The sequence below is a fragment of the Neomonachus schauinslandi genome, chromosome 6 (assembly GCF_002201575.2).
Source record: "Neomonachus schauinslandi chromosome 6, ASM220157v2, whole genome shotgun sequence".
In the NCBI taxonomy this organism is placed as follows: Eukaryota; Metazoa; Chordata; class Mammalia; order Carnivora; family Phocidae; genus Neomonachus; species Neomonachus schauinslandi.
The window spans coordinates 80,282,402-80,294,184 of NC_058408.1; the positions used below are offsets into that span (position 1 = coordinate 80,282,402).

Below are 11,783 nucleotides of genomic sequence, written 5' to 3' on the forward strand. Positions count from 1 at the left end.
AGTATGGCGGTTCTTCAAGAAATTAAAAACGGAACTACCATGAGATCCAGCAATACCACTTCTACGTATTTAATTGAATGAAACGAAAACACTAACTGAGAAAGGTATATGCACCCCGTGTTCACTGCAGATATTTACAACAGCCAAGACATGGACGCAACCTAAGTGTCCACAGATGGATGAATGGATAAAGAAGATGTGGGGTATATATACATACAATGGAATATTATTCAGCCATAGAAAAAGAATGAAATCTTGCCATTTGTGACAATATAGGTGGACCTCAAGGGCATTATACCAAGTGAAATAAGTCAGACAAAAACAAATACAGTACGGTCTCAGTTATACGTGGAATCTAAAAACAAAAGCAAAACCAAAAAACCAAACTCACAGATACAGGGAACAGATAGCTGGTGGCCAGGGGTAGGGGATGGGAGGGTGGGTAATATGGGGAAAGGGCATCAGAAGGGACAAACTTCCAGTTATAAAACAAGTTAAGACCTGGGAATGTAATGTACAGAATGGTGACTACAGATAATAATACTGTATTGTCTCTTTGAAACTTGCTCTTAAAATTTCCTCATCTCGAGGGGCGCCTGGGTGGCTCAGTCATTAAACGTCTGCCGTCGGCTCAGGTCATGATCCCAGGGTCCTGGGATTGAGCCCCTCATCGGGCTCCCTGCTCTGCAGGAAGCCTGCTTCTCCCTCTCCCACTCCCCCTGCTTGTGTTTCCTCTCTCACTGTGTCTCTCTCTGCCAAATAAATAAATAAAATCTTAAAAAAAAAATTCCTCATCTCGAGAAAAAAATATTTTGTAGCTCTGCATGGTGATGGATGTTAACAAGACCTGTTACCGTTAATGGTGATCATTTCACAATATGTACAACTATCAAATCATTATGTTGTACGCCTGAAATTAATGTAATGTTATATGTCAACTGTATCTCAAATAAATAAAATATACAAAAACACATACATGCATACTAAAGCAGTCCTGTCTGTGGTGGGAAGAAAAGACAAGACAGGGCACTGGAGCCAGAAGGGGTAAAACCGCCATTCGCTCTTCTCCTTTACCAATTTCTGTCTCCTCTTTTGCATAAATAGGACTTAAGTTAGGCCGATTCTGCAGGCTTTCCTGAGGGACGCCATTCTCTACATCAGCAGCAGCGGGACCTTTATACTCAATAATGACGCCTCTTCTCCAGATGGTGGCCCCCTTTACTGTCACAAAGAGGACACCAGCAGAACAGGATGCTTTCAGCTGCCCTGACAGCCATCAGTCAGAAAGTATTCATCTCAGCTTTTCATTTGTCTGTGACTCAGGAAGAAATGTTCTCCTGATGTTTCACTGAACCTACAAGTCAGAACTTGTAAGCTGATCAAGACAGCCAACCACGGGCACTGTCCCTGAAGACAACTCATGTCAGATGCGTCCAGGACCAGAGGGGATGGAAGGGATATTCTAAAAGAGAATAAGGAAGAAAGCAAAATGGCATCGAGGATTAAATCCAGTGTGTGCCTGCGTATGTGTGCATGAATGTGTCTGTGTGTGCGTGCGTGCGTGTGTGCGCGTCTGCTAAATTTTTCAAGTGCCTCCATCATCCTTCAATATGCTGCTATTCTCTAAGAGAAAAAGAATTATGTTCTGCCTATTAGGCTCATACCTATACTTGTCCCTGAAGTACAATTCTTTAAAATATTGTCTTTCCTTTTCCAAAAAGGCACTTTGAGGGGTGCCTGGGTGGCTCAGTTGGTTAAGCATCTGCCTTTGGCTCAGGTCGTGATCCCGGGGTCCTGGGATCGAGTCCCAGCCTGGGCTCCCAGCTCAGTGGGGAGCCTGCTTCTCCCTCTGCCTCTCACTTGTTCTCTCTCTCTCAAATAAATAAATAAAATCTTTAAAAATAAATAAATAACCCCAAAAGGCACTTTGATGTGTATTTTCACCCCTTAGCCTATCCCCCCAAATTTCAACTTGTTCCAAAAATAAAATGAATCAAAATTTTCAGAAACTCTACAAGTGGGATTTGGGGGCATTTTCAGAGATCTCTGCAGCATTTTCTTTAAGTTTGAATTCCCACCTTAAGTGTTGTCCTACATTCTAGATGCGGCCTTTTGTGTTATTTTCACATCTTATGTAAAATCTCATCTGTTTTTACTGCCACTTAGCCCACACCTCATGGAGGTGGAGTCTTTGAGTCCCCCCCCCCCACCATTATGGCCACGTTCCTCACCTCTTTACCTTTGTCCCCTCTGAATTTACACAGACCACAGGCCTCCGGGACCATGAGCTGACTGCTCCCAAGCTGACGTGTACAAGGCCCCGCTGTTCTGACACCTCAGCCGTACAGGACTGTCTTCTTCTTCTTCCCAAGTATCTCCCACATACCTGGTATTACGCTGTGAACAAACACAGTTCCCAATGTGTGCATCCTAAATTAGGATAACCTAGTCAACTCTGCATACAATTACTCTATTCTGTATTTATTATCAAAGTATTGGCTCCCCGAATCCATTCCATTCAATTCCACAAACATTTAATGAGAGCCTGTCATGTGGCATGGATGCTGTGAGGCGCTGGTGGTTTAAGAAATTCACACTCGGTATTATAAAGTGCATTCCCACAGAGAAAAGCATGGCATCAAGTTTCCCTCCTGTGTGAAAACACATTAATCCACAGCAGAAAGGGACCCCAGAGAGTCTTTGAGTTATGGGTTCTACAGCCCCTGGCCTGGACCTGCCAACAGGGGACAGGTGACTGAATTTCTTCGTCCCTGCCTCTGAGGGACTTTTGTAAGGATTTCATGAGAAAATACATGCAAGATACTTACAGCAGACATTCTGGAAAGGGCATATAAATGAACCTGCTGAAAATTAACAAGTCAGGAAACAACAAATGTTGGCGAGGATGTGGAGAAAGAGGAACCCTCTTACACTGTTGGTGGGAATGCAAGTTGGTACAGCCACTTTGGAAAACAGTGTGGAGGTTCCTCAAGATGTTAAAAATAGAGCTACCCTGTGATCCAGCAATTGCACCACTAGGTATTTACCACAAAGATACAGATGTAGTGAAAAGAATGGGCACATGCACCCCAATGTTCATAGCAGCAATGTCCACAACAGCCAAACTGTGGAAGGAGCTGAGAAGCCCTTCAACAGATGAATGGATAAAGAAGATGTGGTCCATATTCAATGGACTATTACTCAGCCATCAGAAAGGATGAATACCCACCATTTGCATCAACATGGATGGAACTGGAGGGGATTGTGCTAAGTGAAATAAGCAGAGAAAGACAATTAGCCTACGGTTTCACTCATATGTGGAACAAGGAATAGCACGGAGGACATGAGGGGAAGGGAGAAAAAACTGAATGGGAAGAAATCAGAGAGGGAGACAAACCATGAGAGACTCTGGACTCCGGGAAACAAACTGAGGGTTACAAAAAGGAAGGGGGTGGGGGGAGGGGGTAACAGGGTGATGGGTACAAGGAGGGCATGTGATGTGATGAGCACTGGGTGTTACATACAACTAATGAATCGTTGAACACTACACCAAAAACTAATGATGTACTAAATGCTGGCTAACTGAACATAATAATAAAAAAATGAACCTGCCAGAAAAAAAGTCACCAACAGCATAGGTGGGTAACTATATAAAATAGCTCCAGCCCCCCAACCACCCCAGAGAGAAGGTTACCCCTTCAGGGCTGCCACCATACTTCAGATGATTTCTGTCAGCCTCTAGAACTGTCGGGTTGTTGAAAAATTTCCCCAACCTCAAAAAGACATGTGGGATAGTGCTGGTGTGTCTCTGGCCCTGACACCATCAAAATGGCATCTCTCACAGCCAGCACCCCCATGGACCCTGTCTCTTCTCCCTTCAAAAAACAGAAACAAGACCTTGAAAGTACTAGAAGCAGCACCAGAGACCAACATCTCCTTGCCACCCATGAATTAATCTAATGGAATTTCACTTCAGGGTCAAAATTTGGTAGGTGGAAAGAAGGAAGGAACGAAGAAGGAAGGAAGGAAAAGAAATATGGAGTGCTATCTTTCTCTCAGTAGAGTGTGTTTTGTGTGTGTGAGAGACCAAAATTTCTTAATGAAAATTTCTTTGAATGTGAAAGAAATACAAACTCCAGTGAAATCTCAAAGAAGTTAAATCATAATTCCTTTTAGTGTGATAACCAGAAACCCACTGTGGAAAACAAGTGAGCACAACTTTTAATGGCTATGAAGTCAGTGTGACTGACTTTAACAATGTCCCAACTCCCTCAACACTCAGGGATTTGATTTTTCCTGTAATTTTTCCGTTTTCTTGTCTCTCTTTTTTTTTTTTTTTGTCCTCCAAAAACATATCTTTTACTTTGTATCTTTGGTTATGTATTAAAATATGAATGAAATTCATGGGGTCACGTGAACATTAGGAGTCAGATTCTAAATTCAGAGGGAAATAAAATATATTAAAGTTTCGTTAGAAGTGGCACGAGTGTACAAAAAGTTTTTTAAGTCTTAAACTTTTGTAAGAAAAAAAAAGTGCTTGCTGTAGTGGACAAAATAAATTGGCCACAGTGAGTTGTTACTCTGGCCATGTTGATGGGGGTGTATGAACCTGTGTCCCTCCCTCACCAATCACACGCGAATTTCCCACGCGCACACTAAGAAGTGTGTGTCCTTGTGAACAAGTGTGTGCTCAAAGCACCCCCTGGGTAACTCCTACCTCTGCCCTCCTCAGACCCAGCAAGGCCCCATCGCCCTGCGAGTTCCTACAGCACGTTCTGCTGTTTTGGTCACTTTGCCCTGCATCCGCATAGCTCCTCAGCTAGATTAAGGTTTTCTTCCAGTACACCAGCAAATGCTCATCATCAGTTGGTCACTGTGCACAGCCACCTAGGGGAGGTCTCACCTGGGCAGCCAATGGCTCTGGCTCTCTCGGTCCCTTACTCTGGCAAGAACCCTGCTTGGTTAGTGAGCGTGGAGGCAATGACAGGCAGGTGCCCTGGACACTCCAAGTTAGTGGCAGGGAAAACTTTCCAATTTCTGTTTCACTGCAAAAAAAACATCACTATAGAACTTATGCTGGGCCACAGGATCCAGGAAATACACCTTCCATCTGGGCTTTGAGGCCAACTGTCATGTTTTAGGAAACCCCAGAAATATGGGCCACTTGTTCACAACCCAAGTACCAGCAAGCCAGAGAAGCCCTTCGAAGCGGAGACAGTAGAGGAGATTAGCAAAGAAGTTCATTAGGAGTTCAGTGACTGACCAACCCTGTGATCTACCAGGATGAGAATTTCCAGGGATCCCCAAATCACTGAAAGTATGCATTTCCAGCACAAGGGCACGGTTGTTGTTGTTGTTTTTTATTATAGCCATCCTTCTAAATGATCTGAGTTTGGCTGACCCCAGGAACTCAACATGGCAACAAGAAACAACCTCAGAGGGCACCTCAGAGCTAAGTCCCTGTTTGATCTTCCCCAGACGAATTTTTATAGGACACCTCCAACCCCAATGTTCCACAACCCCTCATGTTCCAATGTTCTTCCCATGATTAACAGAGATGAAAATAAGTGGATGAAGCTGCTCCACTTGATGCCCCTGCAGTGCCCTGGAAGTCATTTCACCATCTAGAAACTTCTCACTTGAAATACAAATTCTGACAGGGACCCAGGGTCTCTCTTGAGCAGCCTGAATCACTCAGACCTACTTAAGTCTTCATCTATTCTCTCTCCTTAGGTCACCTGTCTCCGTAACTTCCTTCTCTCAAATGCTCCTGACATGCCAGATGCCCCCCCGACCTGGCCCAGGAGCCCCTGCAGCCCTCCCACAGCCAACCAAGCCAACCATCATGCCTGTCTCACCCACACACCTCCTTTCTCCTCCTCTCAAAACCTAACCGCCTACCTCCTACTCTTCTGCCTCTAGGAGGGATCTTACTAATGCTCTCCCGCCCCCACTGTTTGCCTACTCCCCTCATCACAGATTCCTTCTTTCTGCACTTGAACACATTCACGTGATTTTCACATTTAATCAGGGGAGGAGAGAGGGTGGAACTTTTCTCTTGTCCTGATCTTCCATTGCCATACAATTCCTCTCAAACCTGTCCTTGTAGGTAACACTGTGCTAAGCATCATGGGAATGAATGCCCACCCCCCTCCCTTCACCAACACAGTTGCAACCCTCCCACAGAGCACCAGGGAACCAAAATTAGGGCCACGAATAAGTGATAAAATGTGTGGAACTGGGATGCTCAAGAGAAGGTCTGAGAAAGGTAAAGTCAGAACTGGTTGGAGCAATCCAAAAGCTCCAGCAGGATGGGGAACCTAAGTAAGATGTCAAAAGGTGTCAAAAGTCAGATCATGAAGGGTCATGAGCCAAGGAGAGCAGTTACACCGGATGTGACAGGAATCTGAAACTGGGCAGGGGTGGCATGAACACGGGGTTTTAGGAGGATTCAGACGGCAGGAGAATTCAAGGTGGGTTGCTAATGGCTGGTGGGGGCGGAGGGCCGATGAAGGTCAGAACAAGTACTGGGATAGGAGAGAAATCTAAATCTGAGCTAGATGCCAAGGAAAACACCACAGGGGATGATGTCAAATGAGATACGAGGGGAGGAAAAAAGAGCTCAACCAATGCATGGGGCGCCTACCATAAGCCAGGCACTGCAATAGGTTTTCCCAAGAATCCTATCACGTGATCTTTAAAAATCCCTCTAAGATGCTTAATATGATCTTTATGGTTTAAGAAAAATTTCTTAAATTTTTCCCAGGTACCTAAGCTAGGTGTTGGTGGAGAAAGGCCTCAGACCCAGGTCTTCTGAAGGTTAGGACCACACTGGTGTTTCTGAGTCAGAACTTAAAATGGCAGTGACATTGGCCAACAGAGCCACCAGGAAGAAGAGCCACTCAGGGGACCGAATACACATGAGCTCAGGATGGTGTATCCGGAGGTAGGGGGGGAGTCAAAACAGAGGCCACAAGAGCTGGAAATAAGGGGCTGAGGACTCTCAGATCTGGCGGGGGGGGGGGGTCTCCTACAGGAAGGAATGACCTTGAGAAAGTTCCTGTAATTTCTCTTGCTCTCAGAGTTGGATGAGGTTATTGTTAAGTCTTTTCAAACTCTTACTCCCAGGATCCCAGACTTTGTGGCACAGATAAGATCATGAAGGCAGAAGAGACAGAATAGGAAATGGGAGAGAATCTTTGGGGATAATCACAGACTTGGAGGTCAAGAAGCAAAAAGAGCCCCAAAAAGCATGAACCGAAATGTATAAAAATGACTCCAAATGTGCCGTGTGTCCAAAGGCAAACAGAGGAGCTTCCGGAGGGAGGGTGAAGTTAGCAGACTGTGAGGCGTTCTAAAGGAACAGGGGTGGAGGGGAGCATTTCTATTTGGCATGGAGGAGGTTACTGGAAGCATCCAGCAGAGTGGTTCCGACGGGTAAAAGAAGCTAGATAGCAATTACAAGCAGGGGAAGAGACAAATACTGGGTGGAGACCACACTGGGAAGAGCTGAGCAGCAATATGAGGCGGGGGGTCAAACCCAGACATTGTGAGGTGGGAGAAATGACCGGAAAAAAAAAAAAAAACAACAACAACGAAAAGAAATGACTGTGCTTCAAGATCCACCAGAAGGAACAGTGGTGAGGGAGGCAAAGAAAGGATGGAAAATGTGTACGAGAGTCCCGCCCTGGACCAGGGGGCAAGCGCTGGGGTCTAGAGAACCTGCAACTTTAGAGAGAAGGAAAGAAGCTTCCTTGTCAGTGGCTAGAAAGGCAGGAGCCGATTTGGACGGTGAACCCTGGGAAGGGGAAGAGAAGGATAAATGGTTTAAATCTACTCTGTAAGGAAGTATGGTATTCTGTAAATGACCTTTCTGACATTCTTCAGAGATTTTCACACCTTCTGTGTTACTCTATGTCACTGAATGTCTGCATCCCCCTAAAAGTCATACACTGAAATGCTAACTCCCAGTGCGGAAGCTAGTAGGATGTGGGGCCTGTAGGAGGTCAGCAGGTCAGGAGGCTGGGACCCTTATGAATGGATTCATGCCCTTAGAAGAAGAAACACAGGAGAGATGATTTTTCTCTCTCAGCCATATGAGGATACAACAAGATGACCATCTGCAAACCAGGAAGAGGTCATACACTGCACCTGCCAGCATACTGATCTTGGATTCCCCGACCTCTAGAACGGTGACAAAATAAATGTTTGCTGTTGAAGCCACCAAGTCTATGGTATTGTTATAGCAGCGTGACCAAGAGAGCCCCTAATTTGGAAGATGACACTGGGCCAAAGCATCTCAGCTCTCTGTGCTTTAGCTTCCTTATCTGCAAAATGATGGGGGGGCGGGGGCAGGGGCAGAGGTAGACCAGGTGATGTTTTCTAAAGGTCTCCTCCTACCCTAATATCCTAGAATTTTTGCATGTGTTTTTTTCCTCCTGATTGTTCCATGCCAGCCCCTAAATCTTTTCTTTGCGATTATAATTGCAAACCACATCTCTCCTTATTTTGGATGCTTCCTTAACACCGAATATCACACCGTGCATACAGAAGGTGTTCAACAAATGTTTCTCTGAATTAACAAAATGTCCAAAATGTCACAGTTTCAGGAGACAAATGTGTGCTTCAGCGCCTCTCACTCCCACCAAGGGCTATATCTACAGGAGCACGGTCCCCAGAAGTTGCAATCTTTTCTCAGTGAATTCAACCTTGATAAAAACACTTATCTGAAGCCCAAGTACAAATAAGACTGAATGTCAAATAAATTAGTGCCCTAATTGTTCCAGAGTCTGCCCTTCCTGTGAATGTGTACACACCAATTTTTGAGTAAAAAAAAAAAAGTCCAATTATGTAAGCCTGGGTGTGATTTCCAGCAGATCCTTAAAAAAAAAAAAAAAAAAAATACCACAGTGCATATCTATCTAAAGCTCCTCATGCCTTCATTATCAAGGGAGGAAAAGGTGCAAATTCCCACCGCTCACTCAGAGTCTTTTCCTTTGTACTCTGTGACATTCCTACAGCTGACAAAAGTGACTGGGTATCCTGTTTGCTGCAAAGCTAAAACAGACTTGAACTGCCGATAAGCAGCCCTTCTCTGCTGGAAAGGACACGAGCCTAAGATCTGAGTTTTAGTCTTAGTTCTGCACTGTTGGGTCCCTGACTCTGTACAGTTAACCTTCCTATACCTCTCCAAAAGGGGCTAAATATTCCAGCCCAATCTCTATTATACCATCAGGCACTGGTGTTTATACTTTATGAATCTTATTATTAATCGCTGAGTACTTTCTAAAATGCTTACCATTATCCACAAGATGGACACGCACTGTGAAGAAACCCACAGTGTTCATTCTGCAAAGGAAGGCTGGAGGAAAGGTCGCGCATTCCCATCGGAGTAATTTTTGCAGCCCCAATTCAGTTTTCAATCTCAGTCTATGCCTAAGTACAAAAGTAGATGTCACGGTGTACACCAAGGGTTACTCAACTTGTCTATGCAAATGAAAGAAAGGTGAAGTACTTGGAAAAATCAACCCTTGACCAAGGTCATTTTACATCATAGATTTTCTCCAAGTCAAGGATTCCTTCTCTACACTTTTGTAACATTGCTTGAAAAAGAGAGAGGAGCATCACCACGAAGATCCATGGTTTTAAATACCAAATTACAGCTCGCTGACACACAAGGAAGTTAATGAAAATTTTACAATAAAATAAACCACACATTCCAAATCACGGGCATGTTGGGATGTAACAGTGAACAAATCCATTATGGGCTGAGGGCTCATTTTATTACAGGATTCTGTTCCAGCACATCCAGAGTTTACGCGTCCACATTCTCAATTTCTCTCAAAGATAAACACATCAGAGTGGGTATGCTTCCAGCTGGTGGGGCAGCCACTGAATCAAAGCTGATCTTCCAACTACATAAGCACTTGAAAGGAACGTTAGCAAACTCCCAATCGCATAATGGAAAAGAGATGGGAGAGGGCCTGGCACAGATTAACCAGTGACAAAACTCCCCTTCACAGATGAGGAATTAATTCATAGCAGTGGCCATAACTCATGGACACAGTTCATTAAAGATTTCACCTCTGGTTCCCTTAACAGTGATCACAAACGTCTTCTAGAAATAGAAGAAAAAAAGCTTCATGGACAGAAGGATGCCAAGGATGCGTCAATGAGCTACAGTGCTTGAATAAAAATCCAAGATAATACTTAAGGTGCTCTAATCAGATATAGGAAATGATCAGTCAGCTTCACAATTAAGGACTCCTAATGACTATCTGTTTGATTTTCTTTTTTTTTTTAAAACACAATAGCTTTGTCCATAATTCCTAACTATTTTATCCAATATATAAATTGTTAATACTCCCTGGATCATTAGCTGGAAAGAAAGAAAGAAAGGAAAGAAAGAAAGGAAAGAAAGAAAGAAAGAAAGAAAGAAAGAAAGAAAGAAAGAAAGAAAGAAAGAAAGAAAGAAAGAAAGAAAGAAAAGAAAGAAAGAAAAGAAAGAAAGAGTGAAAAGAAACTCCTAATGACAAGATTGCAAGATTGCACACTACAAAGAAATGCCCCAGAAAAAATAAAAAAGAGATGAATTTACTGTAAGAATGACATTCTCTCCGTTACTAACTCCATTTACCATTTCTGAGCCATTCGCATACTCAGGTTAAGAGAATAAAATGGAAAGGAGCCAGGGCAGAAGGCAGAGGAGCTGGTAAAGGATTTCCATATGAAATTGTAAAACTTAGAGGAAAAGACATGTCTTCCTTTTAGATGTTAAGCTACACCAAAAAAAAAAAAAAAAAAAAAAAATTCCCCTGCTCCACTGTGCCACCTCTTTCAAGGTCATTTATCATCATCAGCACAACCTACGGATGTTTTATTAAAAGAAAAATCCCAGCCTAGGACTGCCAGATCTCTAACCAGGACCCACTTATCAAAGGTGTTGCTCAGGCTGACGGGCACTGTTGAGTGGCGCAGAGTTAACATTACTTTATATGTGCAGAACCCCATCAGCAAGCACATTACCCCCGTCTCTATTAAGTATTCTGATAACACCACCTCCAACCAGCTTGGCTTAACATTTAAGCCTGCAGGAAGCTCTTGAGTGCCTGAAGCCTTCCAAAATTTTCTAGCTGATTTTAACCCTACAGAGTTTGAAGGAAAAAACTGAATTTAAAAATTACCCAGCAACTAAATATTTTGTCCACCTGAACAAAAGATCTCGCGGTTTGGAGAAAAATATTTCCATGTGCCTCTTATTTTTTTAAAACCTTATAGACAGTTTTTCACTTAAAAAAAATAACCTGTATGACTAGTAGGCTTAAAACATTGCCCATGAGCAAGGTTTTAGCATACAGGCTCTTCAGAGCTGGATTTGGGGCCAGTAGTACTTCTAACAGCATATGTAATGGTGCGTAACATGCAGCCATTCCTTCAGATCATTCTCCATCTTATGCAGACCCTGGATTTTGTCCTTTCCAAAGGCTTTCCGCCCCCACCCTAAATATTAAGGGAAAATGAATGCCTTAAAACAGTAAGAAGAGCAAAAGGAAAAAACAAAAACAAAAAACGGTCACTTACAATGTTCTCCGACAAATTTACCCTTTTCACTTGTTCAGCTCCCAGATACATCACCTACACTATTTTCACACCTAAAAGTTACTGTCTGGTTAATATTTCAAAATTTCAGCATCTCGATGACTTGCGTAACTATGGAGGTAATTGGGAAGTGATCTCTTTCGCACTGTTGAGGAAAGAAGTGCCAGCAGAAGCTGCAGTCCTCG

At 43.5% G+C, this 11,783-nt stretch overlaps 1 non-coding gene across 1 annotated transcript; it reads left to right on the forward strand.

The window, feature by feature from the left end:
- Window positions 1-1,735: 1,735 nt before the first annotated feature.
- TRNAQ-UUG lies at window positions 1,736-1,819 on the forward strand. Its single transcript has one exon. It is a non-coding gene; the product is annotated as a tRNA-Gln (tRNA).
- Window positions 1,820-11,783: the final 9,964 nt, after the last annotated feature.